This window comes from Onychomys torridus, chromosome 10 (assembly GCF_903995425.1).
Source record: "Onychomys torridus chromosome 10, mOncTor1.1, whole genome shotgun sequence".
Classification (NCBI taxonomy): Eukaryota; Metazoa; Chordata; class Mammalia; order Rodentia; family Cricetidae; genus Onychomys; species Onychomys torridus.
In genome coordinates, this window is record NC_050452.1 from 55,736,615 (window position 1) to 55,742,844 (window position 6,230).

At 46.8% G+C, this 6,230-nt stretch overlaps 1 pseudogene; it reads left to right on the forward strand.

The window, feature by feature from the left end:
- Positions 1-224: 224 nt before the first annotated feature.
- Positions 225-379, forward strand: LOC118592670 (annotated as a pseudogene).
- The last annotated feature ends 5,851 nt before the right edge of the window (positions 380-6,230 follow it).

The window sequence follows — 6,230 nt, forward strand, 5'->3', positions numbered from 1 at the left end:
TCTTATTAAGGTGGTTCTGAAACTCTGGTCCCTTGTGTGTACAAGTGGAGTTTCAGAACTGCTGCGACACTGGAGGACAACTGGGTGTTTTATGGTGAGAAAAGTGTTGGCCTCAGGAAGCAGGCTAAGAACAGAAAGCTCCTGACAGAGAAAAGGGGAGTCTGATGGGCTTTAGAACAGTGAGGTTAGCATCCTAGAGTTTGGGGTTCACAGAAAGTGGAGGAGCATTTAAGATAGGAGAGAGACGCTCATCAGAAACATGGTTTTCTCAGGGTGAGGCTCATGCATTGTACTCTGAGTGCGCTAGCCCCTGAGGTTTCCCCAAATTCAGGAGACTCAACTGTGTAATTGGGGTAGTGGGGGTTACATCGCACCTTCTTTTGGCTATTGTGATGTTTGTGGCTCAATGGGAGATCTGTGTGGAAACATTCACAAGGTCCTGGGCTCTCCAGTACCACCAATGGCAGGGGCGAGGGGAGAGGGGAAGAAGTGGGGGACCCTTTGAGGAATACAATGATGTCACATGAGCAAGGACTTGGGAAGGAGTGATGAACCTAAAGCCATGAACTCCGAAAGCCATTGTCTTAACTCCAGGAGGACCCAAGGAAGTGCAAAGCAGAATCTGAGACACATGCTGAGGTTGCTAAAGACGTGACCTCTATAAACGTTCTGAAGACAGTGTGGCTTGCTCTGACCCAAAGAATGGGATTAAAGCAACACTGAGCAAGTTTGGAGCTGACAAATGGAGAGGCTTTGAGTATCTCCATCATTCATCCTTAGTAGCTGCTCCTGGGATGAAAACAAGGGGGCGGCTTTGGGTCTCACCTGCTGCTTGAAGCTAAGCCCACAGAGCTCTACACAGGCCTGCTGACCTCAAGTTGACTGATAGATGTATGAGGGAGAAAGCCAAGCTTAATTTACATCTATAAACTTCGCTTTGTTACACAGCATCAGTGTTTCAGTAGCTGACTGGTACACCGTCCTTTCTTTGTTTCCTATCATCTATATGTGTTTCCCATGCTTTCTATCAAAACCCCTTTCTTTAAACATCTTGGGCCAAATCTTTAACTCTTGGAGTGAATTTCAACTGTAGACTTTCTCCTCTCAGATGTGTATATCTTCAAGCCATTTGTCTCTGAGAAAGACGTTACTATTAGACATCTAGGCATCTTCAAGCAGATGAGAATGGACATGTACATGCATTTTTCTTGGGTCTCTTCATGTCACACTCCCAGGGTAAGGCAAACTCTAGCACATAGCTGATTCTTTTTTTTTTTTTTTCTCAGAAAGGCTCAAAATCCTGCAAGGGAAGTTCAGCAAATGCTATGCATCTTTCTCAGCCTCTTGCTTTCTGGGAGAAGGTGGGAGCATGGTGGCACCCCCAGCTGGTGGATAAGAACTCCTCCCTGTCCCGGCTCCAGCTCTGGCCAGCTTCCCAGTCCAAATGGCAGAACACATTCAGGGAGGTGATTAATGTTCACAAAAGGCTCCAGAGAACCTCTCGGAGTTTATTAAATCAAGAAAACCATGTTTAAATATAATGTCAAAGGTATGACACAGACCGACGGATCCAAAGCAGACTGCCAGCCTTAACCTTGATTAACTAGGTGTTCTTCAAGCTTTGACTCAAAGGCTTAAAGCCTCTAAAAGTTGGGGATTTTTTGTTTGTTTGTTTGTTTCAGGAAGGCCCAGAATCCTGGAGAAGAGGTCAGCACTAGCCAACAGAGCCATCTATTTCTATCAACCATTATTAAGGGCAAAGACAGAGGTCATGGCTTTTGTGCCAGGCCACCATTGTGTACCAGGCAAGGCCCCCACCTGGGCTAGGAGACTCAGCGTGTCCACTCATTACCCCTAGAATTCTCACGTGCCTCTACTCCACCATTTGTAAGTTGCAAGATGCCATCACACATAGAGTACTTGACAACACCCTATGTCTTCTGGCTCAGAAAATACATGGCTATGCCAGTGGGCAGTCTGTTGACAGGTTGTAGAGAAAATAGAACAGGGTGACATGGTTCCTTTCGATAAAAGTGCACCTAGTTAGGTGAGGGTGACAAGGAGCAGCAAGGAGATGTTTCACGTGGCTAAGTGTCTGACAAACACAATACATGCCACCGTTGGAGGGACTCTCAAGTCCCCTTTCACAGCGGAGGGCACCGAAACAGAGAGACCAGGTAACTCCATCTACATCACATAGCTAGTAACCCAGGAAGAGCTGGAGGACAAGTCCAGGAACTGTAGCCACCAGCCACGCTCTGATCTACTGGGGAGACTGAGGGGTAGCAAGCTGCAGATGGGGGGCAGGGTAGCCATGGAAAAGTCTGGGGGAGTGTTCCAGACACAAGGACAAGATCATTTCGATCCTGTAGGCAAGAGATGATGGGTCATGAGCCAGAAAGGAAGAGACAGATTCTAGAATGGTTTTCATTGTATCTTTTCTTGCTTAACTAATAACCCCGCAGGACTCATGTTCCTCCGCGTTAGTGCTCAATCCAGGTCTGCAGCTGGAGATGACTGTTGATGACTTTTCTCCTGCAGCAGCCTCTATAATACCGTCTAGCATTATGAGAGCTAGGCAGCAGGGAGGAAGCTACCAGCTCAGTGACAGCTTGATTTCTCTGTGTTCTGTATCCAAAGTGTGCGGTGTCTTTAGTAATCAGTCTTACCTTCTATTTCTGGTATGCATCCAAGAGCAAGAGCAATAGCCTGCATTGTTTGGCAAGCCTCTGGGGGCTCTCTGGCCAACAACTCATAATGAAGTATCCCATGCCTGGTACTGGAATGTTCATTTAAAAACTCATGGCTGGGGCTGGGGATTTAGCTCAGTGGTAGAGTGCTTTCCTAGCAAGTGCAAGGCCCTGGGTTTGATCCTCAGCTTAAAAAAGACAAAAAACAAACAAACAAAAAGCCAACTCATGGCTTCTGAGATCAGTATTCAACTCTCTTTGGGATGATTAGTTAGATGACTAATTATTGAGCATTACTCCAGTCTGATCTTGGCTTCAATCCTAAATCTTTCACTTATTAATTGGTCAAGCCTGGGAAGTCACTCAGCTTCTCTGATCCTTTATGTACAGTAGGGAATGCAAGGCCATCCCACAAGGTCATCTGTGGAGAGGAGTAAATGGGACAACTTGTATTGAGTCAAGGACAAAGCTGCCCTAGAGCAGATTCTGTGGAAATCTCAAGTTTCTTTCCCTACTACAGGCAGAGCCTGAGTCATTGCAACGACGAGACCCTACTGTAGAATGGAAAGGTGAGAACAGAAAGCCTTACCACTCACCATGCTGTCCAGTGACCAGCTCTCCTGGATCTTGGAGGAGGTGGGGACCAGAATTGAGCCCAGATTTACCCACAGGCACACTGAAGCAGAATTCATACGGGAAAGTCCTTGATCTGTGTGTTGAATGAACACCTCACCTACCTCCATGTCACTCTCATCATCAAAAGGAGGTTAAAAGTGGGGCATGGTGGCGTACATCTGTAACTCCAGAATGCAGGATGCTAAAGCAGCAGAACTGTGAGTTAAAGGCTAGCCTGGGCTATTGCAATGGGGTCATCTCAAACCAAACAAAGTAAAAAGGGAAAAGCTGGGCAGGGTTGAGCCTGTGCTAGCTTGGGGCCCCTTGTCCTTTGTGCTGTCCCAAGCACTTGAACCCCAGCCCTCCATGCTTCATATATCACTGCCCATCCAGCTGCCATGCCTCAGGCAACTGGCACGTGCAGCTGGACTCCTGATAACTTGACAGCCTCTCATCAGATGTCCCCACAGACCAATCAGCTGAGTCCAGGAGATTCCAATAGCATCAGGCATAAGGACAGCAAGTGCCCTGCCCCCACTGACCAGCACCTCTGATTCCTGGGGGCGTGCCTTCTCCTTTTGGCTATCCTCCTTGAGAAACCTACAAAGTGGGGACTTGGCAGTGGCCAGAGGCTCCTTACTGTGCCACTGTCCTAACTTCATTCTGTTGCCATGACAAAACACCTTGACCAACACCTTTAATCCCAGCACTCAGGAGGCAAAGGCAGGCAAATCTCTGTGAGTTTGAGGCCAGCCTAGTCTACATAATGAGCTTCAGAATAACCAGACAACCAGGGCTATGTAGGGACCCTGTATCTAAAAACAAACAACCCCAAAAACAAACAAACAAACAAAAACCTCATCTTGACCAAAAGTAACATGGGGAGAAAAAGTTTATTGATTTACACTTTTGTCATTGTTTATTGGTTTACATTGCCATCATCATTTATTGGCTTACACTTCCATCATTGTTTATTGGTTTACACTTCCGTCATTGTTTATTGGCCTACACTTCTATCATTGCAGAGAAGTCACAACACAGGAGCTCAAATAGGTAGCTACATCACAACCATAGTCAAGAATAAAGACATAATAAGCCCATCCTGCTTGCTCTCCTCTAGCTTTGGCCAGACCCATATAGTTCAGGAACTATTGCCTTGGGTGACTACAATAAGCTAGGTTTTCCTACACAATTAACAATCAAGACAACTCCTCACAGACATGCCCAGAGGCTAACCTGGTCTAGACAGATTCCTCAATTGAGTCTCTCTTTCCAGGTGACTCTAGGTTGTGCCAAGTTGGCAGTTAAAACTAACCAGCACAGCCACCAAACCCACAACCTCAAGGTAGAGGCAGAAGCAAGGACAGATCCTTCCTACCCCACCAAATGTTTCTCGGGCCTGTCTACAGTTGTGCGCCTACCCTGAGCTAAAGAGGTAACGGCAATTTGTTTCTTTGTTTCTATGATATAACTTTCCAGAAACAGAATTTTCTTCTCTTTTTTGTTTTGTCTTGTTTTGCTTTGTTTGTTTTCTTGAGACAGGGTTCCTCAGTAGATCCTTGGCTGTCCTGGAACTCACTCTGCAGACCAGGCAGGCTAGCCTTGAACTCACAGAGATCCACCTGCCTCTGCCTCCTAAGTGCTGAGATTAAAGGTGAGATCCACCACCACCTGGCTTCAAAATGTCCTTCCCTTAATTGGCACACAACTCTCTCCTGAGAGGCACGGGACTGGCTTTCTGACTCCCATTTGGACTGGTGAGAAGAGCGAGCTAAGAACATCTCAGACATCTTTCTATAACACCTCTGCTTTGCAGCTCAGTGTGCCTGCTTTCAGTGCATCACCTACAGGCTGCTTCTTGTAGGACAACAGCTACATGTGTTGTTGTTGTTGTTTGTTTTAACTCTTTTGGCTCTTTGGGGGACCTACCACCCAGCTCCCAAATAAATCACTCACAGAGGCTAATTCTTAGTTATAAACACCTAGCCTTAGCTTGGCTTGTTTCTTGCCAGCTTTCCTTAACTGAAATTATCCCGTCTATCTTTTGCCTCTGGGCTTTCCCCATTCTCTTACTTCTGTGATCTTACTTTCACTCTTACTCCCTGGCTGGCTGGGTGGCTGGGTGGCTGGCCCCTGGAGTCCTCCTCCTTCTCTGGCTACTTCCTTTTCTTCACTCCTCCATCTCTTTTTCCTCCTCTCCTCCCAGACTTCTCCTTTGATACAGTCTCTCTGCCTGCCAGCCCCACCGATCTCTCTCCCCTGCCTCGCTGTTGGCCATTCAGTTCTTTATTAGACCATCAGGTGTTTTAGACAGGCACAGTGACACAGCTTCACAGAGTTAAACAAATGCAACATGAACAAAAGTAACACACCTTAAAACAATATTCCCCAACATACATAGTTGCATTAAAATGTAACTTTCAAATGGGCATCAGTATTCTGCTATTACCATCCTACCTGGCACAAAGTGGACGTGCTAGCCAGCTTTCTGTCCAACTACCTGAGATAACTCACCTAACACAAGGAAAAGAGGAGTTTGAAGCACAGTGTCAGAGGTTTCAAATGAATGGACTTTGGAGAGAAGCCTATTATGCAGAGGGTGGGAAGTATGGTGGTTTGAATAGCAATGGCCCCTGAAGACTTGTGTGTTTGAATGCTTGGCCCACAGGAACGGGCACTATCAGGAAGTATGACCTTGTTGAAGTAGGTGTGACCTTGTTGGTGGAAAGTGCCACTGTGAGGGTGGGCTTTGAGGTATCACATGCGCAAGCCCAGGCTCAGTGGCTCACAGTTCACCTCCTGCTGCCTGCAGATGAAGATGTAGAACTCTCAGTTCCTTCTCCAGCACCGTGTGTGCCTCCACACCGCCATGACTCCCGCCATGATGACAATGGACTAAACGTCTGAACTGTAAGCCAGCCCCAA